The sequence below is a fragment of the Pseudorca crassidens genome, chromosome 5 (assembly GCF_039906515.1).
Source record: "Pseudorca crassidens isolate mPseCra1 chromosome 5, mPseCra1.hap1, whole genome shotgun sequence".
NCBI lineage: Eukaryota > Metazoa > Chordata > Mammalia > Artiodactyla > Delphinidae > Pseudorca > Pseudorca crassidens.
Window position 1 is genome coordinate 76,842,235 of NC_090300.1, and position 26,982 is coordinate 76,869,216.

Consider the following 26,982-nt stretch of genomic DNA (forward strand, 5'->3'; position numbering starts at 1 on the left):
TTCATCTTTATATTATGTAATGCAATATAAGAGCATTTAACTAGCATTTGGAACCACCAAAATTACGCAATTCACATTTTGCAGTTTGTATGTGTATATTTATTCTATCTTACCAGAACAGAGGAAATGTTGCAAAACAGACTCAGCTGTTTTTATTTAACCTTTTGACATTCATACATTCGACCAACACTCTTTACCTTTGGCTTATTGATGAGAAAGAAAGGATGGAAAGGAAAAGGAACTATGGGTTGTCCTTGCTTTCCTTTTCCTTCTGTGTCACAGTATTCGGCATAAGTGATTGGCTGGAGGGAAGTAACTTGAGTAAGAAAGGATATGATAGGGTTCCACGGTCATTTGTGTTTCTTAAATTACCTTCCTCAGTGTACAAAGCAAGTTCTAGTTCTAAGGGAGAATGTAGCTTCTCAGATCTGTCATCAGCCCACTGACTCAGTCATAGATATAACACACTTACCTTGTACTCACTTTGAGTTCTGGCTGAACTCCATGCATTACGGATCCACTGGCATTCTGCACTCATGGGCTTTGTGAATGCTCTATGCAAATGGAGGAGCAAGGAATGGTGGTGGACATCTCCTCTGTTCATGTGCGGGCTCCAATGTCTCATCAGACTTCACTTGCAAAACACAAGTTCAAAGATAAAGTCAGGAATTTCAAGACAGCAATATGGAGCCTTAAACCATGATCATACGCCTGTGAAGTCCCTGGGTAAGATAAGGACTGTGTATGGTTTCTTGAACTTTAGCATGCATCAGAATCCTGTGGAGGGCTGGTCGAAGCACAGATTGTTGGGTACCACCCCCAGAGTTTCTGACTGTAGGCCTGGGTGGGGCTCAAGAATTTGCACGTCTAACAAATTCTCAGGTGATGCTGATGCTGCTGGTCCTGGTCCTCGGACTACACTTGGAACACTCTCTAAGAGCAGTGAGTCTCACACTTGACTGTACATACCAATCACCAGGGTACCTTGTTAAAATGCGGGCTCTGACTAAGCAGTTCTGTGGTGGGGCTGGTATCGCAGGTCTGTGGCCACACGTTGAGTGGCAAAGGTCTGGAGTAGATAACAAGTACTACTCCAGGAGGAAGACAAGCTGGAACTTGAAATGGGCTTTAAAGCGTGGGTAGGAATTGCTTAAATGGAGATGAGAGCAGGACGCATTCCGGGCAGGACAAAGGGGACTATGCAAGGAGAGGAAGCAGGAACAGTGAGTAGAGGGATCTGGCCAGAGCAGGGGCAATTACTGGGACTAGGGAACTGGGGGTGGAGAAACTGGCCCAGCCAGAATGCAGAGGGTCCTCGGGGCTTGAATGTCCCCCCTAGAAGTGGCAGTTTTGGAGAATATGCCTGGATTACCAATCTCCCAAAGCGATTACCAATCTCCCAAACCAATTACCAATCTCCCAAAGCAATTCTCTATACCCATTGTCATTAAACCCTGAACAGCCAGTCAAACTAGCAGTCCCCAAGGGACCAAATACTCCAAGAGTGTAAGTTCTTTAGGGGGCGTCCTATGTTGAGCTCTAAGGTAGCAGAGGCCTGAGTCAGGAGATCTGGCTTCAGGATCTGGCTTGGATGGGTGACTCTGGGTGAACCAGGCTTGTCCTTCTTCTCTGTAGGGTTCCCCTATACCACAGGGGTGGGGGTGGGGTCTTAGATGATCTCTCAAGTCCCTTTAAACAAAAAGATTACATAATTTTGGGAATCTGCGTGTTCCACCCCTGTCAACACCCCTGCCGTGAGGGTCTGCCCTAATCAAACCCTGGTATGCAGGGTCAGGGCTGAACAGAAGTGGGGGAAGTGGGCCTGGTGCTTCCCAGAGGAAGAAGAGCTTCATGGCACTCCTGTTCCTGATCTTGGTGTCTCTTTACAGGATTAGGCACTGAGTCCCTAGGGATGGAGGCAGGTCCAGCCCTCAAAGTAGCATTCTCAGGAAATTTATCTTGACCATTAAAATCTAAAGTAGATCCAGGTGTGACCAGGAAAAGGTAGCGGGTAGTATTGAAAACAAAGCACCAAACGGATGAAGCTGTGGAGTAAAACAATGAAGCCCTGCAGCTTCTTCCCGCCTCCCTCTCTGCTTACTGCGGCCCAGACTCAGGGTTTCGGGGGAGCTTCCAGTGCCCTGGGAGGGGATTGTTGCTTGGGTTTAACACGGGTGGGAGGAAAAAGAAGGTCATTGGCCAATAAATAAACATGATTCTAGCAACTTGTAGATATTAACTAAAACTATGCACAAAAGGTCAGAAAATTTCTCTTGAAGGCTGGATGACCCAGTAGGTTTATCTCCTCTGCTGCAAGAACAGAGAGAGGGCACCCCTGCTTCCATTTGGCTCTGTTCCTATCATCAAGAAAAGCCTCCAGGGCTCTCCCCCGCCCCCCAGGGAGGTGGGTAAGCCCACTTCTCTGAGGTTTTTAATTCCTGGGGTAATCCCTTCCTTCCGTGCCAGGTCGGGGGTGGGGAGAACCTCGCATCCAAATCTTTGATCTGGGTTGCAGCAACAGAGAAACACTTCTATAAAACTGTCAGGAAGATGGGAAGGGGCCTTGAAAGAGGGGTTGTAAATGGGCAGTTCACCTTTGATCATTCACCCTAGATTTTTTTTATAGCCTAGGATTATGGTTTTAGAAGTGCCCTTCGTGTGTCTGCACAGGAACCATATGACTTAAGAACAATTAGATTATTCTAAAAGTTTAGAGAGGTTGTGAACAAAGGACTTCCATTTTAATTAAAGAAAAAGGAAAAAAAAAAAAAAAGAAAACATCAGTCAAACAGTGAAGGTGATCCCAGAGCTAGTAATAACGTGGAAACCCAATCTGGTTTTTTCAGTGTAATAGGATACTCTCTGGCCTGGCAATTCCACTAAAATCTATTAACTGACAAGGGTAGGAGATATATTTTTATTCCTCACTCCCCACCCCCCAGATAAAAGAAACAAAGCTTTTGCTGTCTGTCATTGTTGGATTTTTATTTCATGCTACTTAAAATGTCAGAAAAACAGAAACTTAGTCTGACTTTTTTTCACTTGGGTATAAACAGATATTAGGGCTCACTGCTGATTTCCAATTAATTTCATGTGTGTGGTCAAATACTTCATAGAAAAACTAATTCATCATGGTTGTGTCAGTCTGTGTGTGTTTCTGTGAATGTCTCTCTGGCCTCCCACCCCAATACCACATGAAGAGAAAGAAAGTTTACAATCTGTTTGTCTTCAAATCTGGTCAGTGAGAGATTTCATCTTTGCCTAGGAAATATAAACAGCTTCATGTCAGTGTTTAGGGAAAGTTTGCGATTTGGCGGGGAGGAAGAGACTTCTCAAATGTGGCCAGTTCTCAGCCCGTTAGCCACGGCCCTCCTGCCTGCTCCCTGAGCCCTCCTCTCCCAGGCAGCATGACTGTGAGGCCCCCGAACCACACTGGTGGCTGCACCCCAGGAACACCCCATTTCCTGCGGCAGCCCTGGCTTCCCTTGCTTGTGCCTCAGCTGGGAGGCAAAAGCCCTGTCTCTGTGGAGCTGGCAGGTTTGCCTGGCATTCACCACACCTAAGCTGCTACCCAGACCCAATCCAAGCCACTGGGGTCATGGGGAACAATCTCTTCCCCTCTAACCTTTGTTATACAGCTCTAGCTGCCTACCTCCTTCTCCAGCACCCTTGACCCCTTAGGATGGAAGCGGAATCCACTACTCCATTGGCCGGTACTGAGCCACGACCCAAGACAGGGCTTCTACCTTTTCTGCAGCGGGTCTAGACCTAATTATAGAATTACCCAACACATCATCATCCCTAAGAGGGGACAGCAGGCATCTGGTGGACAGTTAGGATGGTCTTCCTTGCAGTGAGAGAGCCACGGAGTTAGATGCTGTCATCATTCCTGCACAAGGCCCTGACATCTGCTTGGGAGGCCCCAGAGCTGGGAAAGTGGACACCAACCTCTTGTAGTTGGACACCAACTACAACCTCAGAGCAGAGCCCTGAAGACTGATTGATGGATGATGTGAACGGCAAGGGATGGGGTCCTCTTTAAGGGAGCTGATCAGGGAAGTCCTCATAAAGAAAAATATTTAAAACTTCAGATATTCCATTTTTGAATGATTTCTCTTCTTCCCTATCCTCAGCTACACACACACACAGACATACACACCACAATTTCTTCTTTCCCTCATGATTATCAACAAGCACCAGAGATTTTTTTCTTGCTTCTGCCCAGTAATGCATAGTTTCCTAGGGTGCAAATGACAAGGAAATATGTGAGTTCCAGATGTTTTCATATGTTCTGAAATATTCAATGCCTGGGTCTTTATGACCCCAAAATAGCTCATCAGAGTAGTCAAAACCTCAGACAGTTTGAGACAAATCCATCTAAGTATTCACGTATTCATTCGTTCATCCAACAAATAAGTACTGAGTGTCTTGCATGTGGAAAACAGGAACCATCCAGGGAACACAGAGGAGAACAAGACATAGACAGTTGTTTGGTGATACGTAGATGAGCCCTTGGTGGACTCATCAGACTTCTCCTTGCCATTGCGTTGGCTTCTTAAAGAGCCTCTTTCAAGTTCTCAGTTTGTCTGCAGCTCTCAGGCTATCAGCCTGTGTGTGGTACACACTCAGTTTGGGCTGCTTGGAGATGGGAGACTGGGCGTCATTTCTGCTCACTCTCATCGAGACAGGATCTATGTGCATGTTGTAATTTTATGTTCTTTCTGCTGGAGGTTATTGGTTACCCTAAGCCTGTGGCTGGGAGAGTGGGTTCCAAGATGGCAGGCTCTCAAAGGGCCAGTAGTGATTGACAATGGGAAGGCCAGAGGGTCCAGTCCTGTGGGGAAGACAACAGTAAGGTAAGTTAGAAAAAGTGAGTGCTTTTTAGAGGCTATCGTTTCTACTGTGTCCAGACTCCCCTGGGTTTAGCAGAAGCGGAAACTGGAGCCCTGTTAGGTCTGCCGTAGGAGAAGGTATTGTGCCAGAAATCTACGACAGGATGGAGGAGTTGGGAATGGGATATGCGCTGAGCCCCATTCTAAGGGGAGTGGACTTCCCAAGTGCAGGAGACAAAGCTGAGTGTAAACTGGAGGGTGAGGCTGGACAAGGGGGACAGAAGAAAAAGCCTTCTATCCGAGGTCCCTCAAGCCTGGGGGCTCAGTGGGATCAGCCTGTCAGGTTCTCACCCAGGAGCATCTTAAAGGCCGTGAGCTGCCGTTGGCAGTTCTCAATCTCTCTGACTTGGAAACCTGGAATCCTTACCCAGGGATCTTTTCACAGCTTTCCACCATTAGCAGTTCCTCAGATCTGTATACTCTTCAGCAGCTGACCAAGGGCCAGACCCTGGAGGACTTGGGAACACAAAGGGATTCCAGGGTCCCTCATCCTTATCCATGGAAAACCTAACGTGCAGATGCCACCTTAAATCCAAGAGAAAAACTCTGTCACAGGATTCACAAGAAAGATTAGTACATCCTTATGAATTATGCATTCCACTGTTTTGTCTTGGTTTTGTGTTTGCTTTTTTTGCATTCCATTTTTTTTTTTTTTTTGCAGTACACAGGCCTGTCACTGTGTGGCCTCTCCCGTTGCGGAGCACAGGCTCCGGACATGCAGGCTCAGCAGCCATGGCTCACGGGCCTAGCCGCTCCGGGGCATGTGGGATCTTCCCGGACCCCCTGCATCGGCAGGCGGACTCTCAACCACTGCGCCACCAGGGAAGCCCCTGCATTCCATTTTTATTGGGAGGAGGTCAAGAAATACTTGTTAACCCTAATCTGCCTGACAAACTCTTCTTCTCCTCCTCCTTCCCACAGCCCTCCACTTCTAAGTGAAGTCCTCCTCACTCCTCCCTCATCCTTAAAACTTCCTTCCTTCCCATCACAGCCCCTCACTGCATTGGAAACTTGGAAATGTGTCTCCTCCACAACACTCTTAGCTCCCTGGTGGTGGAAACACTGGCTTGTTTTCCTTTCATGCCTCTCTGTGCCTGGCACTTCACCCAGCACAGAGCTCCATTAAATGTTTGTTGGACCAGTGAATGAACGAGGGGATGAATGAAGGCATGTAAAGCTGCATCTGATGTGGACGTCAGATGACTGGGCAGACACTGACGACCAGGCTGGCATCAATGTGCCTCCTTTGTGCTGGGAGGACATCACTGCTGCTGGCCCACCTCCCTCCCAGCCAGAAAGGCTTCTTTGCCCCTTGGGCTTGCCCTGGTGGCTGTGGGTCCTCCTGCATTTTCAGGGCCTTGACAAGCACAGAATGAATGCTCCTTCGGATGGCACCCTCATCAGGTTACATTCAAATCGCCTTCTCCCCCAAAACTTAAATTGTCTCTTCTTCCTCCTGAGGTATAATAATCCCTGCAACAGATTGTTTCCTGTTCTATAAAACGACTCCCTTCTGCTCGCCACATCCCCACCGTGGCATTACCTTCTCTCAGTGTTTTCTACAGTCCTCCCTTGGGCTCCAGCTTACTTTTCAAATAGGCGCTTCCTTGTCCCTGAGCACAGATTCCCCACTGACACTGGAACCTCTTGCCTGGCATCTGGCAGGTCTCAGCCCCAACTCAGCATCCCTTGGCTTTGTAGACAGATGATAAAAGAGGAAGGTCAACCCTGTCTTCTCACGTGCAGTCCTCTCCCTGCCACCTTCCCAGGACCTCAGCTCCAGGATTGTTTAGCCTTGGTAGTTTCTTTATCTAATTTCCCAGCACACTTGGACTAGACAATTGGAGATTCAATTAGAGAGTGGGGCATTCTGCATGCTGTCCCAGGGAGATTCACCATTCCCAGACCCCCCTCTTAGTGGATTACTGGTGTCTAGGAGGGCATCAGTCACTTGTGGTTGCCCAGCAAGGAGAAACAGTAGTGGAGTGGGGTGGGTGGGTGAGAGGTGTGGGAGAAGGTTAGGAAAGAAGACTCTAGGGTGGGTGGGAACCAGCCCACCAGAAGTGGGTCACCTCTGCAAAGCCATAGGCATGTAGGCCCTGGAGCGGTAGGGTCCTACCCAGAGCTAATATTGAAGGAAGCATGTTCTGGGAGGGACTGAGATTATAACACATGCGTGTTTGCATGTGCGTGTGTGTGTGCACGCGCGCGCGCACACACACACACACACACACACACACACACACACACACACAGCATCAAACAGTATCCTCTGAATCTACCCCAGGCTAGAAACCCAAATGGGACTGAGGTATTTGGGTTGGGTGTCCTGTAAACTGTGCCCACGCAGTCAGTGTAGGCACTAGGACTAGCCACTGGTTACATTAGGAAGGAAATCAGGTTAATAGGCTATGACTTAGGGCAATGCTACACGAGGAAGGTGCCGGGTAGTAATTTGCTTCTAGATTCACTTTCCCCCTTCTCCACTCTGCTTTCTGCACGGACAGAGGACCACAGCCGTAGGGGTTCCCTGTCCTCTGGCTTTTGATTGGTTTCAGCTGATGGAGAACCTCAGCGTTAGAGGGAAGGAAGGGAGGGGTGTCAGGTATTTATTCCCCCAACTCCATCCTATGACATGGCCTTAGTCTGGCTGTTTCCTTCCTTTCAATGCATCCCAACTCTGCACAGCTCTCTTTTGTGGTTCTGGGAACCTCTCTCTCTCCTTATCCCGTCAGACTTAGGGAGAGTAGCAGCTCTGTTCTGTTAGCCCTGGGTTTCTAAACTGTCCTTTGTGGTTGTCCCATACTCCAACCTTATCTTTGTTATTAGTTAGCCCGTTTATAAGTAAAACCTCCTTGAATTATCCTAATTTGACAGTGCTGTTTGTCCCCTGTTAGAACCCTGACTGATACAGATAGAAAATCGTATTTCAGTAAGATCCCCATTTTGTTTAAAAAAGAAATAGTCAGGAGCTCAGTTGAGCTGGAAGAAAGAGCAGTCAGGTGTCAGCATAGCTGATTGAAGCTACAATGAGCCAAAATGAAAGTAACAGTGAAGCCTTTAATCACTTGCTGTGATAGTATAAGCAGGAGGCTAAACCCGAGAAGGCGCTGATTCCCTCCTGTTTCATTTTCTCCGTGAATCGACACCTTGGTGTAGGGCCAGGTGGATCAGCGCTGCTGTGGGGTGACCTCAGTGTTGAAGGGGTTCTGAATAAGAGGCTCTGGCAGCTTGACAGACCTGGGAGCGGGTTGGGGGGAGGACCGAGAATGGAGAAGTGCTGGGTACTGAGTCCCAGTGGGGAGAAACGGCAAGGTCCTCCCACCTCCCTTTATACAGAGGTCTCAGCAGAGGTACCTGGAAGACCTCTGCCCAAGCCCTCAGATAAACAGACCTAGGCATGAAGACACCAGGGATAGGGATGTAAATATGTGAAGGGCTTGACTGGTCAAGGAGCCTGAGACTAGGCTGCGACTCTCCAGAGACTGTTTTGCCCAGGCTGTGCACCGAGGCCAGTGCATGGAGAGCAGCTTTCCCGGTATGGCTGCCAGGGAGAGCCTTACCTGGGGTCAGGCCTGGAAAATCACACGGGTTTGTAAGCAGGAGCTGGACTCCTCAACTGTAGAAACACACACAATGGATGAAATACACCAAAATATTAGCAGTGTTTTCTCTAGACCTAGCTGTCTAATAGAAATGTAACATGAGTCACATATGTCATTTTAAGGTTTTTAGTAGCTGCATTAAAAACAGGTGAAATTAATTTTAATAATATATTTTGTTTAATGTGTCCAAAATATGTCAAGCACCTAAGTGTTTAGTGATAGACTTTATACTCTTTTTTTTTGATACTGAATCTTCAAAATACAGGGTGTATATTACACCTATAGCACATCTCAGTTCAGATGTTCACATTTCAAGTGCTCATGGCAACACGTGGCTAGTGCTGCCATATTCAATGGCACCGCGCTAGGTGACGGGATTGCAGAGTCTTAAAAAGTATTTTTCAAGTTTTCTACCACAAACGTGTTTTAAATTTTATTTTATAAATCCCCAATCTATAAATGTTATCACATCTGGTTTTGTTTATTTTCAATTTTATTTTAGTAAATGTTTCCTCTTAAAATGGATCATTTCTACCGAGGAGATCATTTCCTACCACGTAGCAGCAAAGTTTGAAATAACAGATTATACTATTTCTGGACAGCAGTAACATGAACAGCAAAGGACTTCCAAGAGATACCTGTGAGTAAGCAATTCAAAAAATGTCTTCTTAAATCACTTTATGGTGCAAGTATTTGTAAACATATAAAATACACTGTTGGGCTGCACCCCACAGGCTTGTGAGCCTTGTAGTTGCCCAGCCTCGAGACCAAAGAAAGAGCTTGGAAACAGGGACAGAGGCACCAATGGTTTATTGGACATGGGATCTTACACAAAGGCTCCTGGAGCAACACCCCACTGTGTGCAGCAGAGAGTGGGCAGGACATGGCAGCAATCTCCACTACTCAGGGAAGAAGGAGGCTACCATTTATAGGGGGAATTGATGTCAGGTGGGCTCATCAATTACTAGGGACTAATTAAGCCCTATGTAATTAAGAGGATTGGATAGTCATGTGAGCGAAGCAGGGACTGGTTGAGCAGGGGATGTACAGAGAGCAAGAGAGCAGCCATTCTTGAATGGCTTGACCATACATACATGTATGTATAAATGTCTATGTTGTCTGTTACATTAAATATTTAATATATTTACATGGAAAAGGATTCTCTCCTTGTCTGTGGTGGCCTAAGAAGGAAAGGGGCTATTACCATCTTGAGTGAGTGAGCCTGAAGTGCATCATCTGGGCAAGGGCTGCACTTGGTCCAGCCTTGAAACCTCAGGAAGAGGGGGTGTGGCTGCAGCAGACAGAGGGGGCTGCTCTGGGCGGGCACCTGGGTTTGCACCTGCTCTGGCTGGGGCCTCCTCTCTTCCTGGAGTTGCTGCCTGCGTGGTCGGAGCACTACCCAGACCTAAACCATCCTGCCCCAGAACCGGGATCTGACCCACTGGAAAATAGGCAACTCTTTCTAACTAACTCTAGATGTTTTTCAAGGAATAAGTGGAACTCTAAGTGCCAGTTCCAGAGATCAAAGGAAGACTCAACTATGCAGGCCAGCCCTGCTCTATGCCAAAAGGTAAGTGTTTACTCTTGCACTTTGGGACAATAAAAACATAACTTGCCTCAGAGTTCACAGTCCTAGGTTCGTAGGAAGCACGCACAGGTTGGTTACCTGGTTGGCAGGTTGATTGGTTTGGAAACAGCTGCGTGAGAAGGTAGCAGAGAATCGGCCCTGTGGCTGGAGGTGGTGTGGAAATGGAAAGAACCTGAAATGGGCATCAGGATGCTTCCCCTTGACCTCTCTATGTGACTTTGAGCAAGGCATCTCCCTACCTGGGATGTTGTGTTTCTCCACGGACAGGGGATTAAATTAGAATCACGAGATGATCTCTAAAATCCATTCTAGTGAAAGCATTTTGTGATTTTTGCCTCTGGAGGAAGCATTTAAAAGGCAGCCCAAAGGTGAATTTGAAAATGACTTTCAAGTCTGATTCCTGAGAGAGCTGGGGCCAGAACTGGAGAGAGCCTGCATTTATCATTAGGATCGCTGTTGGGTAGAAAAGAACTGCCCCACAGCCAATGACCTGAGTAGGCAGGATTCACTGAGAACCGCCTGGACAGACTTCAGCCATATGAAATACCTTGGGATAATGGTGCATAAAAAGCATAAAATTACAAAAATGACAGAAGTGTAAGGACCTTGGGAGATCATCTAGTGTAATCTAGTCCCCATAAGAGGGGACTTTCCACAGGTCACATAGTCAGTTAGGCAAAAGACAGCTCCCCTGACTCTTGATCCAGGTCCCCTGCCATAGAACTGTCCACTGCACTTCCTCCTTTGCAGATGTGCAGAGTGAGGTGACATAGGCAGAGAGAGAGAATTTAACCTTCTGTGAATGGTTTAATAATATGTTTCAACCCTATACTTCTACTTTATTATTACCGGGTACCTCTTTCTCTGTTTCCTGATTACTCCATCTTTGTCCTTTGGCTTTCAACGTTTATTAGCGATGATAGATGGAATACAGGGACACACAGTTTCATTCAGTAGACATTCACCGAGAGCCTTCCACTGCTGAGGATGCTAGATAAGTAAGACACTGGTCCATCGGAGCCTGGGAGATCCGCTTTCCCTGCCAACCACAGTCCAAGGCAACGAGCTCCGTAACACCCATGGAAGGCACTGCTTCGGGAGCACGGAGGAGAGGTGGTTTGCCTTGTCTCAGGCCCGTCAGGGATTGTAGAAGGAGATAGTTTGGCAAATAGAGATCTACCTGTATATAACAGATACCGATATTTTGCTTATTTGGTAAAGGAGTTGAATTCAGCCTCCAGTATGGGTAGATATTTATATTTAATCCACAACCACCAGGCAAGGGCCATGGAAACAGGACCTCCCCAGGATTCAGTCTCAAAGTTCTGCTCAGTCCGCAATTATGCAGCCACGTTCTCCACCTTGTCTTTTTGCTGTTGTTTACACTGCCAGCTATATGCGCTTGGCTTATTCGCAGCCTAAAAGCCTCCGCCAAAGTCTTTCTCATCCCACTGAAGACACAGACCTGGGGAAGGGACAGCAGGCTAAGCCAGGCGCATGACTGAGCATCATTCAGGGACCATGATGGGCCTGGGGATTCCCTTTCCACCAGGAGGTTTGGGGGAAAGCTTGATGGGAGTGAAAGTTAATCTGGGTCTCTTGGAATAGAAAATCAGCTAGAAAATGCCAAGCACGTGACTTAGTTAGTCCCCTCTCCGGGTAGTCATTTACTTGTAAAAGGAGCACTAGTCAAGCTATAAATGTCAGCTCCTTGCCTCTGCAAATGTGGGATAAGGTAACCCCCTGAGTGCTTCAGCCTGTACTCTTAAACCAAGGATCCCTGACGTTGGTGGGGGGCAGCCAGACACACTGTCTAGGAATCAGCCCCGCCCCCCCGGGAATGGCCCCGGGTGCTGTAGCTTTGGGGGTTTTTGTCCTCAGTGAATTTAATGCATCTCCTTCCTAAGGGCAGTTCCTAACTCTACCTTTATTATATACAAAAGATGATAACTCTTTTAAAACACGATGAGAGCTGAGTTTTAATGCCCAAGCTTGGGTCTCTACCTGGCAGCTTTTCCTGTATCTAGCCGAGCTGCTCTCAACAGCCTTCTCTTTTGTGAGCTAATCCCTCTCTTGGCTCCTGTCTGTTAATGGCCTTCCCCATCCCCCTGAGGCAGCATGTGCTTAATGATATCCAATAAAGAGGGAGAATTTTCCTTAGCTGTCCTCTAATTTTTGGAATGTATTGTCCCCTCCATAGTGTCAGAAAAAAAACAAAAATGAAAACAAATTAAGCTCTAAAGCAGCAGGAGAGCTAATGGACCTGTCTTTCCCAGAGAAGGGAAAACAAAGCTTCCAGCCATTTGCAACTCCTGAATCATCCCGCTGAGAGGTGATCAGTCCCAGCCGGATAACGAGCTCAAATTCACCTATTCAGTGATTGGCCTTTGTTCAATTCTCTGCTACCTGAATTGTCTTCCTCACTCCGCCTTCAGATACGTTGAACCAAAAGTTCACCTGAGGGGCAAGAGATGGTGATTTGAGCATCTAGCCATCATAAATCACTGGTGAAGTCTTGAAATTCAAGGCAATATAAATCTGTGCCATTTGGCTCATTATGGACTGGTATTACCAGAAACATTTTCAGTGCCGATTGTTTTAAATATGAGAGTTCTTTATTATTGTCCCCTGTCCATTCAGATCATGGAGTGATTATTATTGAATATTAAGGGACTCTATATTCACAGAGCATGAGGTTCCCTCCCAATATTTCCAATTTATTGCTGTAGATGAAATACACATACAGTAATAAGTCAGTTTTAGGAGAAGAATCTTACCCTCCAAACCTTACATAACTGCACTGTAATCTTGGCTTTGTTCCTATCCAGATACTGGGCTGAACACTGACAAAACAAGCCAGCCAGTTTGAACCAAGATCTCATTTGATTGTTTTCCCCCCACTAAATTAGCACATTTCTCAGGCATCATTCGGAACAATGGTTCTCAATCCTGGCTGCAATTAGAATCATCTGGGGACCTTTAAAAAAAAAAAATCAATGCCCAGGCCCCACTCCAAATCAATTAAAATAGATTTTCTGGAGGTGGGCCTGAGGCATGGGAATTTTTATAAAGCTTCCCTGGTTTTAGCAATGTGCAGCCATGGATGCGAATCACTGTTTTAAACACGATCAAAATTAATGAGTATGAGTTTTGCTTGCACAATGACTATTAATTTAATATTTGTATAAAACTTAACATAGTCATACTTCAAGTCAAATAAAGCCAACAGGAAGCTATATCTATATAGTGAAAAATAGTCATGTTCCAATGCCACTTAGATTAGCCAGATCTTTGGAGGTCATAAAACAATAACATAAACAAATCTGGCCAAAAAACGTTTTAGCAACCAGTTTCTTATCTGGCACGTTTCTAGTAGCCCGGGGCTGTTGAGGTGTCAACATTCACTCTTCATCCTCTCCATTGAGGGAGCCTGGTTGGAAGCCAAGGTCTAACTGCACTACTGGGGGGTGGGGACAACTGAGATCAGACCCAGGACACAGCCTCCTCACACCAACATTGGGACCACTGAAGACTGTGGCATCTTCTTCTTCAGAATTCCATGACAACCCGAAGCATCCGCCTCAAGGATGTTTTCTCCACTCCACCACATCCACCCTTCCCCCCCAACCCCCAACACACACACCCTGGGCCAATCCTGAAGGCAGCTCTGTGTACCAGACACGACCACACTCCAGAAAAGACATCCTGGCTGCTACAGGTCTGCAGCTTCCCTGCTGAGGCAGAGCCTGCTTCCCTGAAATTGGTTTGCCAAATTCACATGTCCCCAAATGGTCCTTCTCACAGAGAGGTCTGATCTGCAAGCCTTATAACATCTTCGTTGCTTTAAAGAATGGAAGAAATGTCTGTTTCTAATTACAACATTTACAGCTCCCTTTTCTCTCCTACGGAAGACAGACCCAGCTTCTTTTTGAAAACTTGCAAATATTTCACATTTGTTTGGCGAGCAGATTTCTTTCCAGGTTTTTGGAAAGCTGGTCACTGACACATGGCTGCTGAGTGATATTGTCGCTGAGTGCAAACATCACTTGTTCCCAGCATAGCCAAACCTGCTTTTAGGCCATGCCAGGAGGAGGGAGGGGTGAAACTGTTGTGGAACCGCCCCAGGGCTGCTGAGAGTGGTACTTCTGTCTGCAGAAACTCAGAGAGAAGAACTGAACAAGGTGTATGATGGTCTGTCTTGAACCCTGCCCCTACCCCACCCTGACCCTGTCCTAGACACCAGTTGATTCTAGTTCAGGCCTCTATTTAGCATGAGACTACAGAAAAACCTAGTGTCCTTTTTGGGAGTAAAAACGGAATGGCATAGATCCTGGGATATCAGGCCTCTGGTCTGTCCATTCTGAGCCTGGTCCCAGTTACCACTGGGCTCCATTAACCTGCTAGATCCTTTTCTATAAAGGGTACAGATAGAGCAAGATCCAGCCTGGGGTAACTGGCTGCTGAAGCCAGGTGCTTCAGGGTCCTACTCCTGAGTATAATAATCACCTTGGACCCCAGGTCAGCTCCTCATCTGTGCATATTCATGATGGTCAAGTGTCATTGGGGATTGCAAGACTATTTAATGTAGACACTAGAATGTTAGCACTAGAAGGAACCTCTTACATTACAGAGGGGTCTGTAAGGCTTAGCCAAGAGAAATGACTTTCTCAAGGTCACACACTAGTTAGTGCCAGAGGTAGGAGGAGAACCCAGAAATCCCAACTCCCACACAATGCTCTTTCTACCACCCTTTGCTTTCAGATTTTAATGAGAACCAGACTATGTGTGTAAGTTGATGAGCATATTCTTTTCCCAGAAGAGAAGACTGCCTGGGGAAATAACATGATGAATAGAATGTTACTCGGAGTTTCAGAGGGCCAGTCCAGGGTTTGTGCTGGCGAGAAATGGGTGAATCCAGGAGTCAGGGGTGCAAGAAGCCACACTGTGAAACCCATGCAGAGAGACACTCGCTCCCCCACGTTGGGTGCAGGGAAACTTTCTGTAGCTCTACGGACAGTCAATAAAGAACCAGGAAAGAAGCAGCGCTCCAAGAGGAACCTAAATCCCTGAGTTAGAAAAGGAATTATTCTGAGAAAGGAGAGAGAAACCAACAGAGGGAAAAGTTAATCCCTTTTTAACTGCTCTTTGTTTCCGCACACAAGCTGAAGCAAGTAGGAGGAATTTCCAGCTCAGAACCCCCAGTCAGAAAAGTCTGGTCAGTTTATTTAACCTACAGCCAGTCCAAGAGAGGAGACAGGCAGGGACTTAAAGGGACACTGCCATTTTATGGGGGGAAAAACCCGGCTGCTGGAATGAAACTGTCTGTTCTCAGCTAAGCCCAGTGCCACAGTCAGGAGGGCAAGGATTCCCTTGATGCCAGGCATGGGGGGAGGCAGGGGCAAGTTCCCAGGGGCTACTGGCAGGATATGGCTGCTCTCTCCCCAACTCTCTGGAAAAATACAAGCAAGGAAATTTGAACTTGGTTCTTGAATAGGTTCATTTTGTGTATGAGTGTAACGTGAGCACCCAGCAACCCCCAGGGCTTCGTCTCTGGTGACTTACCCCTCAGTGGCTCTGGAGACTGCCAAAAAGGGCTGGTCTCTCAGAGCTCAGGCCTGGTTGTCCTCTAGTTCCAATCAAAGGAAGACATGGAAGGTGATGAGAATGTGTCTGAGGGGCTGGAGGTCAGTCCTGGGGTGCAGCCTCCCCTCCTCACGGGAACCAGAGTCATGTTGGCTGGGATCCCTAAAGAAATCCTGGTAACAGAGAAAATGAGCTAAGAAGAAGGAGATTTCTAAGAAAATGGTGATGTTTATGTCAAATCAGGAGTGAGCTGGAGGGCATTAAAGTGAAGCCCCAAGGAGCTGCTCAGGGACTAAACAGTGGGTTCACACGGCCCAGACTCTGGGAGGCCATTTTTCCCCACAGCGGGTGCAGGCTGACTGCCCTGGGACAGCCTCTCTGAGGTCCCTTCCCCCTCCTCACAGGGCAGGCTTCAGGCTGGCAGCTGCACTGTAGAGACTGGGAATGGAAAACCAAGTCTCTACTTGCATCCTCAGTTCTGGCCACTGTGCTAGGGAAAGCTCTTCCCCCAACTGTTCATTCCCAGATCTGAAAAACAGAGCTGCAGAGTCAGCGTTGCCCACCCAAGGGCTCTGACAAAGGATGGGCACAGTTCTAAAGACGTACACAGAGAGAGGACTAAGGGGTAAAAAGAAAATTCCACCTGTCTTCAGGGCGACCACTACCCCCCATCGCCTGGGCAGCAGCAGGAGGTACCAGTTTTGTTCCAAACGAATCCTGGACTGGTGAGCACTGCTGGCCTCAAAGCTATAAAGTTGCACCCCAAGGACATCCCAAGGCCCTTTGGTGACAGACCTCCTTAGTCGGCGTGGGTGTAACTCATGTCCACCCTGTGCCCAGCTCTGGGTGGCACGGGAGACAGCGGGGAGGAAGACGGACACATCCCCAAACTCATTGAGGTTACATTCTAGTCAGAAAAACAGATAGCAAGCCAAAGATGATGTGAGGGAGCTAAGGGAGGAGCATCTAAGTAGGCTGGAGGGTCGGGGAAGGCCTCCCAAGGGAAGTGACATAAATCTGAGATCTGGGGATCAAGAGGAATTAGACAAATGGGGTGGCAGGGACTGTGAATTGTCTCTCAGTAGCCACCTCCTCTTCTTCCATAATCGCAGAATTTTCTGTTGAGTCTGTGACTTCCCAGAAAACAACTGCAGTTCCCAGCCCCTCTTACAGCCAGATGTGACTAGATTCTGGCCCGTGGGAATAGGTGACTACCTTCTGGCCCGTGGGAAATGAAAAGAGGTGGAGTGTAAACTCCTGGATTTGGGGAAGGGAGCTGACCCTCCTCTTGCCCCTTTGCCCCTTCTACCAGCTGCAACGTGGCAGTGGTGGGGAGCCTTCTTGGAGTAAGTCAAGGAAGGTGACACCCCTGGTGACCAGATAGAAGCTGCCTGGGCCTCTGATGAGCTCTCAGACCAGAGAGGCCACAGCCGCTTGGAGTTTTATATGAGAGAGAAATAGACTCCTACCTCGTTTAAGCCACTGTTATTCTGGTCCCTCTGTTAGAACGACCAAAGTAATAACCTAACTAGTACACAGTGTGAGGGAGCAGCAAGGTGTTTCTGCTTCTATTCATCTGATCTTCCCAGGAACCCAGTAAGTAGGGGATTATTATCAGCATTTTGGTGTTACAGAATCTGAGGCTGAGAGAGATAACTGTCTTGTCCAAGGTCACATGGTGGTAGAGCCAAGGACCCAAAGCTCAGGTCTTCGTCCCTCCAAGTCCAGGGAACGTGCGCTAGGCCACACTGCGTCCCTCTCTCTAGAATGGGTTTCTGTGCTTCCTCCCTTTGTGAGGTGAGTCGTCACCAAACCAATTACACTCCATCCTCATCCCCCTCCCCTAGGCCAGTCCAGACATAGTTCATGGTCTTCACAGCACAGGCCCTGCCCCGCCGCTGCAATAGGTTTAAGTGCCTACCTACATGACATGGGGATTTGGGGTCAGGGATATGACCCTTGTCACTTTTCTCAGGGGAGCTCTTAAATTTTATTCTAAAAGGGAGTACTTGGAAATATCCCCTCTCCCCCAGCTTAACCTGCTTTCCCTGTGCTAAGGACCCAGGAGACTTGAAGACACCAACACTTGGAGAGCCCAGGGGACCCTCTGCTCCTTCATGAGGGCAAGTTGCTTCTCTCCTTATTATGACAATCTAGACTTCTTAGCCGGAGTAGCCCAGCGCCTCGGGCGCTCCTTGGGACACTGTGTAAGAACAATTCTGTTATTTAATCTTTTGTTAGTCCTTTGACTGATGGCATGGGAAATCATGGGCTAAGCCATGTTCACACAAACCCTCAGCTGCTGTTCTCCTACTGAGGAGCTCCTTAGGTTATGAATCACCTCCGGGGTACAGCATCTGAATAACTCAGATTTTAAAATATTGATTTTTATTCCTCACAGCCAGGAGGCAGCTTTACACAGGCATGTGGCTTGATTGGGCCATCGTGTGCCTCAGATGCCTGTAACTTGCAAAGATTTCATGACTGAAGCAGCCGGGGAGGCAAGGATGCAGCTTCCTGGGAAGCCTGCTGCTTAATGTTGGACCTGGGGGTGGGATGCGGGGGTACAGGTCAGGCCCCGGGCATCATCTCAAATAAGCAAAAACCACGTCACTCAGGCAGGCCTCGTCTGGATGCCTTCCTCTTTTCTTTCATGAAGCTCCCTTCATGTCCCTTTGTTGTTACCCACAAAGGACATCTGAAAATCAGGCTCCTCTCTCAGTACTGCTGTTTTCCTCTAATTGCTTTCCTCACGCATTGCTGTATTAGCTTTGAGACAGGAGGCTGCTCTAAATTGGTAATAACTCTGAGGATTCTTTAAAATGTTTTGGAAATCTTTACGAAAGATTATTGAGGCTCTCAGATAACCCCTCCCTCTCCCCACCCCACACCCTCTCCCTGGGTGATTGGCACACTCCCACTCTTTAATCCTCTGCCTGTGTCCCCTGGAGGGTCTGTATCATGGCCAGCTCCCTTCCTTGAGCTCCTGACCCACATGTCCATCTTTCCTGAGGATCAGCCTAGACGGCCCCCAAGCCCTCAGACTCGCCATTGAACTCATTGTCTTCACTCCCAAGCCTGCTCCTTCGCCTGTTCTCCCCGCTGGGTGATGGTGTTTCCACCCCCCCCAGTAACCCAAGTCTGAAGCTTGAGAGCCAGTGTGCACGGTGGGTCACTGTGTTCTGGCAGCTACCCTTTAATGTCTTTGATGTCTATTCTTCTTTCCATCTGCTTTCCAAGTAAGTTCCAAATAGTCTCCTAACTGATCTCTCTTATAGCATTCTTGTTCCTCCAATCTGTTTTCTACACTGCCGTAAGAATAATCTTCTACTATGCAAGTCTGATCATCGTGGGATTTTAGGATTCTTTCAATGGCTCCCTCCTGCCCTCAAGGTCAAATCTCAATGCCTTGGCAGGGCCTTGTCTCCATCTCTATTTCTTCCTCCCACTCCCCAAACATGATGCTCCCAAACTGCTGAGTTCTCACACCTCTGGACTTCTGCCTGCGCATCCCTCTGCCTAGGACTGCCTTCCTCCCTCTCCCCACCTGGACAGTTTCCTCAGCCCTCAGTTCAGGCATCTCCACTTTCAGGAAGCCTTCCTGACCCCCCGGCCCCTCACAGCAGCCTCTGCACATTGTCAGAGCACTCATCACCAGCTAGTCTGGGAGATCCTGAAAGGTAGGAATTATGTGTTGTTTGCCTTGTCCTAGCGTCTGGCAGTGTATCAAACTCAGAGGAGGTGCTCATTAAATGTTTGTTGCAAAAATGAGACTTTGGGGAGCCCTAGGATGACATGGTTGCTTTCTCCCAAGATTTCTGTCACTGCTACTTCACCAATTTTTTGTGTTCGTGAAACTTAAGGTAACACCAGTTTAGGCCAATAAAAGCAGTTTCCTTAATTTTTTTTTCCTCTGGGAATATTAGTATATTAATTCATTTAGCCATCCATTAATCAGTCACTTCATTGAACAAATATGAAACGCCTCCCCTATGCCAGCCCTTGTGTTAAGTGTAAGGGATACAAAGCTAAGTGACACATAGTACAGTTTCTGTCCTCAAAGAGCTAACAATCCAGTGGTGAAGACAGACGTGCAGACATATCATGACAACATGATATGTGATCAACATGTGATCAACGTTACAGTGGAAGAAGGAGGTGGGAACGATGAATGCTGGGTTAGAACCTCTCCTTTGAGGTTCTCCTGACCCACATCCTTTCTCTGTCCCTGGATTATAATTGTTTATTGTTCTGTTCCTCCTCCCACTAGACTAAGAGGTCATTGAGGGCAGAGACTATGGGATTCATCTTTGTATTCATTCATTCAGCAAATATTTATTGAATGCCTATTGTATGTAAGGCCCTTTTAGGTGGTGTGGAGACAGCACATAATAACACAGACTAAGCTCTCTGCCCTCACAGAGTTTACAGTATGCCTAACACAGTGCTTGGTACGTACATAGTCTCTGGAAGAATATTTGTTAAATGAATAGAGGGGAGACTCCGAGGGATGCGAGCATTTTTGTCAAACTTCTGGAGGGTGGCCATGGGAAGAGAAACACACTTGTTCAAGGATGTCTGAAAGGGCAGGGCTAGGACCAATGCAGGTACATTGCATGGGAGCTGGTTTGGGAAAATTAGAAAGAATTTTCTGTTAGTAAAAGCTATTCCATGGTATGATAGAGTGATGGTAAATGAATGACACAGAAGCTCGTAGAAGGGATTCCTACAGTGGGCTCAAGGAGCTTAAGCCAAATGACCTTGAGGTCCTTTCCAAACCTGATATTTCATCATTTGGACACACTGAAGTTTGTCCAAAATGTTCAGCCATCAACATGTGTGGCAAATTGGCCATTGGCTTGTGGGCATTTTCTCCAGAAAGGAAAATAAGCAAACACTAGCACCATGACAGTTTCACAGAGACTAACCTGGAAATTTTGGATGTATGGGGACTTCTCTGTCTCACCTGGCACCTGAATCACAGCTTCTCACCAGCTCTGACCCTCGGGAGGAAATCAAGGAGCAAGAGGCTGAGCTGGTTGGTGTTCGCAAAAGGAGAGAAATTCACAGTCCTCCTGGACTGAGTTACAATGCATTTGATGAAATATTATTTACCTATTATAAAGAATAAAGTATATATACATACATACATACATATATATATATATAAAAGATGTATCAAGTTAAAAGAGAGCAAATTAGATAGTATCATATACGGTATGATCACTTCTGCAAACTTTTTAGAAAGAATACATATAAATATGCATAATTTTTCTGAATGGAATGATAAGAAACAATAGTGGTTGTTTACCTTTGAGAAGTAGTTATTTACTGTGGACAGTGTGAATGGGAGAAGGTGACTTTCAATTTTCATTTTGTATGTTTCTATATTGCTTCTGTTTTCTAACATCCCATCTTTTAATGCCAACAGATTTTACCTAGATCATAGGATTAGGCTAATTTTTTTGCTTCTACTTCATAGTTTTCTATTAGAAAATTAAAATTTAATAATATTTTTCATTCCCTAGAACCTAGAGAAAAGGGGGCAGGGACCAACCTGGCCACCCGCAAGACAGAGTTTACTCCTTCCAATTCTAAACATGAGAAACTAGAGGCAGGGAAGCAGAGGGCTGGGAGAAGGGAGAGACTCTTGCTTGAGATCATTCTGTACAAAGATGTCTGAGCCGTGAGCAGAGGCCACGCTTCCTGGGTTCCTGCATGACTCCTCAACTACACCAAAAAGGGGAGAAGAAGAAGCGGGGGTGGGGAAGGGAGTTAACACTTGCAGAAGGCCTACTGGGCACAGGCAGTTTACACGTTCACCAGACAACTTCTGTCCTGAGGAAGCCTTTAAACAGCAAGACCCATCTCACCCTGCACTTTCCTGAATTAAAAGTCTTAAAGCTGGCACAGAAGTTTATTTTCTGGACCCAGAAAAAAGCATGATAAAAATGGTACCCACACCAACTCTCTTACCATGTATCCTGGGATTCTCATTTTGCCTAGGGATCCTATCTATTACAGAGACTTGTTTGTGAACACAATGCTGGTGTCTAGAAGAGACCTTTTCTGTAGTGTTGAGGAAGGCATGCCCTGGGCAAGGAAGGGGTTAACCTTGGAGTCGGGGCCTGGTGCCAGCCAAGAGGTTCAGAGCAGTGTTTATGGGCACCCTGACATTCTGGTTCTACCTTTTGAGCCTGAGAAGCAGGTCTTCTCTCAGACTTCCCGGCTCAGTTCTTCTCTGCATCCCTAGATCTTAATCTCTGTGTTCCTCCCTTTGGACTGGTAACCTGAACTTGGTTCTCAATTGCTTGTGGGGGACTTCAGGGACAGCAGTTGGGGTTTGGAATAGCCACCGTGGGGAATGGGATCCAAGACCGACTGATAAGCCTCATTATTCTTCTGGCTCTCTCAGGATCTCCAGTTTTTCTGGGACTGATGGGTCATGCAGGATAGATTTCACAAGGGGAGTTCACACCTCACCCATTCCCCGTGAACAGAGAGGGCTTGCCAGATGAGTGGGCCAAAGCGAGCCCATTTCCCAGTGGGATGTCATCTCCCTGTTTGGTGTCCTCTCCCAGGTGGGCAGGGTCTAAGACAGCACCCCAAATTGGTTGTATTTCCCCTATCTTGCATACCCGTACTGATCAAGGGGGGGCGGTGGCTGTGTTGCCTATTGCATTTCAGTTAAGGTGATGACTTTGATTGGAATCTCAGGTGGGAAAGTTCAAGGGATAGAAGATGAAAAGGCATCCTGTGAGCAAAGTCCTTCTGCCCGGGAGAGGCGTGAACCTTTATCCAGGTGCCAGCCATTTCATCCCACTGAAGATGGGAGGTTGATGTCATTTCATTCGCAGGTAAGAGCAGGGAGCGGTGTGTAGCAGGGCTCTGTGATTTTCCAGTGACTCAGCGTGTGACCTTTTAGGAGAGATCTCAGAGAAAGAGAAGGTACAGAACATGAGCTTGCTTTTCCAGGGCTCAAGTGGTGTTTGCTGCTGCCACTAGTTTTAGAAATCAGGTGTAGAGAGTTGGATTAACCTGACTCCTTTGTTCATGGAACCATGGAACCAGCGGAGATCATTGGTCTCTGCAAGACCCCTCTCTTGAATTTATTTACTGCCTTATTCCTTTTACTCCCCATCCACAGTTCCATACCCCTCTCTCACCCACGGTGATTCTTATGTGTTTAGGATGTATCCTTTCGTTTGCTTTCATACAAACGCCATTTGCTTGCAGTATTTATTTATTTTTATTTATTGAAGTATAGTTATTTACAATATTGTTAGTTTCTGGTGTACAGCAAAATGATTGTTACACACACACACACACACACACACATATTCTTTTTCAGATTCTTTTCCATTATAGTTTATTACAAGGTACTGAATATAGTTCCCTGTGCTTTCAGGTTTTTTTTTTTTTTTTTTTTTTTTGCGGTACGCGGGCCTCTCACTGTCGTGGCCTCTCCCGTTGCGCAGCACAGGCTCCGGATGCGCAGGCTCAGCGGCCATGGCTCACGGGCCCAGCCGCTCCGCGGCATGCGGGATCCTCCCGGACCGGGGCACGAACCCGCGTCCCCTGCATCGGCAGGCGGACTCTCAACCACTGCTCCACCAGGGAAGCCCCAGTATTTTTAATTTATGTGAACGTTCCATCTCATCACGTTTCTTTCCTTTCTTCCTCCCCCGCCCCCTCCCCATCTTTTCATCGTTCTTAAGATCCATCCATGTTGCTATGTGTACATCTGATCATTTGCTACAATCCTGCTACACAGAATTCCCGAGTGTGCATTCACTATATTTTATTTTTCAATCTTAGTGATGGAAACTCAGGTAGCCCCCCACTTCCACCGCAAATAACCGTGCAGAAAACATTTGCATACACGTCTCCTTATGGAATTGTATAAGAATTTCTTGGGATGTATACCTAGTGGAGGAATCGCTAGTATGCGACACTGAATTTGACTCATAATGCCGGAACGTTCCCAAGAATGTTTGCTGATGCACTTTTCTGATGTTTGTCTTCTCACCAGCAGTCCATTGCTTGAGCTCTAAGAGCTGTCATGTCCCATAATCCTGCCAATACTTGGCACTACACTTCCTTCTATATTTTGCTAATATAAAAGGCATACAGTGAGAGCTCTTTGATGTTTTAATTTGCATTTTTCATATTACTAATGCTTTTGAGTCTTCCTTCATATCTGCCATAGTGGCTACATAGTGTACTGTTCAGATTCCTGCTCTAAGACCGAGGTCCTTGTTAACCCAGCTACCAGTAGTGCTGGTTGCTGATGGCTCATAGATGAGACCCTCCCCAGCAATTATCCTCAGCCAGAGGAAGCTGCTTCACCCAGGGTTATGAACTCTTCTTGGGGGTGGCATCCATCCAATGACTAGTCATTGCAGGGAAATAAAGCCTGGTCCCCTTGCTGAATTCAGGACCTCTCTGAAGAGACACCCCAGTTTCCACATTCCCCCATTGGGTCAGCCTAAGCTGCAACTTTATCACAGTTCAGATTCTGGCTCCACCCAATGCTGCTTTCCTCACTCCCTCACCACTCCCCAAAAACCCTGCTCAAAACTCTCCATTCTCAGAATCTGCTTCCCAGGAAAACTGACCTACACCAAGTTCTTTGGAGTTTCATCTTCTGTACAGTGTCCGTTTATATCAGTTCCCCATTTTCTATTGCAGTCATAAATGTTCAAGATCCTTGCATATTCTTCGTATAAATTCCCCATTGGTTTTAGATGTTACAGATATCTATTTTTTTCATCAGTCTATTAACTTTGTTCATGGGATATTTTGCTGACTAGAAATCTTTAATTTTGATGTAATCAAATTCATAAAATTTTGCCTTATGGTCTATGCTTTTGAAATTTCATTTTAAAAGAGCTTTCCTGAATCACAAAGATATTTTCCTGAACTTAATCCTACAAATTTTGTTTCTACTACTTTTCTTTAATCTTTTACACTTAGGTCTTTTAACGACCCAGAGCCCTCTTTTGTATGTGGTCTTAAGTAGGGACTCGGTTTTATTTTTCTCCATATAGTAAGCCAGTTCCCCATGCCATTTACTAAACAATCTATCCTTCCCCCAATTTGTGGTAGCACATTGGTCCTATATTAAGTTCAGACATATACATGACTCTGTGTCTGAGCTCTCTATTCTGTTTTGTTGGCCTCTTTGTACATTTTCTTAATTTCTCTTTTTATTGTGATGGCTTTATAATATGTCTTAATATCAGAGAGGGTAAGAGCCCTCTTCACTCTCCTTTTTAAAAGTTGGCTTAGCTGTTGTTCTCTGTGTCTAACTGAAGTGTTAACACATACCTGCATAATTTTTAGAATAAGTTTAGTTTCCGTGCTTTGGACTTTATATGTTGGCTTTGTTTGGATTAGAAGCCCTAGTTCATCTGGCAGCAAGGGGTCTGATAGCCAGCGTGCCGGGACGATGATTTGCGTCATCGGCGGTGCACACACAGAAGCACAGGGTAGAAACTTTAGGAAGGAGTCAAGCCAAGAGATACTATCTGGCCTGCACTGGATACTAGAAAGCCCTGACAATTCTCTGCAAAGTGGAATCCAATCTGATCCAAGAGAAACATTCAAAGGCTCAGAGATCTTAATGAGCCTGGGAACCTAATCAGAGGCAGTAATGAATGATATTAACAATACTGTCCCGCCAAAGAGAAAACCCTATCTGGATGCCGGGTTGCTTGGCCTGTGTTCCTGAGCATTGCAAGGGCCTGTCAAAAGGTTAATTCATTGCCACCTGCTCTGTCTGCTGCTCCTGCAGCTTTTCAAACCCACTGTTTCCAAAACCTCAGCTTTGAGGAAAGTAGCATTTTTGTTTTGTGATAATGCGGAGCCTGTGAGCAAGCCATAGTTATGCATCCGTGGTGTGAAGATGACGCGTGCTCCAGCTCTGGAGGTGCTTGCAGGTTCAGACACGTCAGAGCTGAGGAGGAATGAAAAGACACTGCCGAAACCTTGAAAACCAAGTTCAAGGAGAGGGCAAGACTTTCCAAATGTAGAATCTGCTCTTAGATGGAGCTGAGGCTCCGCCGGGGCACGGGTTATGCTGCGAACTTGCGTTTTCTCTTTACTAAGGACTGTAAGGCCGAGAGAATCACCTCTGTTTGGTCCAATCTGCACACCTGCCCTCACATGGACCCAGTTCTGCTGACTTCTGCTGGGTGTCTGCACCTTTCCTTTCTCCCTCATGCTGTTTTCATCCTTTGCTGCTGTATGAGGCTCATGCCCCTTCCTGTTTTCCAAGCTCTTACTTCTAAGTTCAAAGTCTTTGAGAACAGACATCTTCAATTGATTTGTATAGATTGTGTTTCTTCCCTCAGTGGCTCTACAAAATTCTGGTTGTTGGCTTCACATGTTTACCTCAAGAGTGGCCAACGAATCTGATTGCTTGGCCCCTTGGCTCTCTCTGTCTAACCTGAGTGTGTGTCCCTGTCCTGGACCCATGCTGGATCCCACACTGTGATAGGGGGTAGCCTATATCATCTGCTCCCTTTGGAGAAGGGTCATATCCTGATTGGGGCCCAAGAGGCCTAGAAAGGGCCCTCATTTGACCTTTGTGCTTTGCTGAAACCCAGAAGGCCAGAGTTCAATGTCCTTGTTACTTTGCTCCTCTGTAGCTAAGGAACAGGACCACTCTGGGAAGAAGGGCTTAACCTCTCCTTTTCCTTTTCCCCTCTTTCTTTTGCTCTGGGTATATGATGGGAGCTCAGGGAAGTCCATTAACTAGCCTCCTATTTCCTTTAAGTCTTCTTTAAATGTTACAGTCAGTGTTTGGAACCTCTACTAGCTGCTTCAAAGACCAGCCACTGCGTTTTAAACAAAGACAGCTTGGCTGAAGGTCTTTTAGTGGACTTTTGGGGTCCTTACTCTGAGGGGTATAGGAGGGCTTTATCCAGCGTTAGCCTGCCTGGAGTGGTAGGAGGTAGGACAGGGACTAGGGGTGGCTTTTTCTTTCAGAATCAGTGAAGAAAGGAAGGAGGCTGTGCCATGTTTTAAGATTCTAAGTGTGGTTGTCTAGGAAGCATCTATTCAGAAGCCTTGAGACCCAGTCCATAGATAGGTAAATATTCACAGAAGGAGAGACCTCAGTGGTAGGGATCAAGTTGTTGACTATCCCAGTGGAAAATTAGATCATCCATTCTGCACCACCACCCTCTTACCCCATCAATTCTAGACTTTCAGGAAATAGGGAGTATAGCCCAGCCCATGGTCAGGCCACTGGACAGGATGCTGTGCTGACTGTGCTGTCATGCTATGTTCACACTATCTGCTCTGGTGT

At 46.7% G+C, this 26,982-nt stretch overlaps 1 long non-coding RNA gene across 2 annotated transcripts in view; it reads left to right on the forward strand.

Annotated features, from left to right (window-relative positions):
• LOC137224496 (uncharacterized) overlaps positions 1-26,982 on the forward strand; it is a 90,183-nt gene that overhangs the window by 31,111 nt on the left and 32,090 nt on the right. The window contains exons 3-5 of one of the 2 annotated variants that reach the window (XR_010943366.1): positions 9,000-9,137; positions 9,986-10,067; positions 22,386-22,520. This is a non-coding gene — a long non-coding RNA (uncharacterized lncRNA). Of the gene's footprint in view, positions 1-8,999; positions 9,138-9,985; positions 10,068-22,385; positions 22,521-26,982 lie in introns of those variants that run through there. The other variant, XR_010943367.1, reaches the window with a different exon arrangement.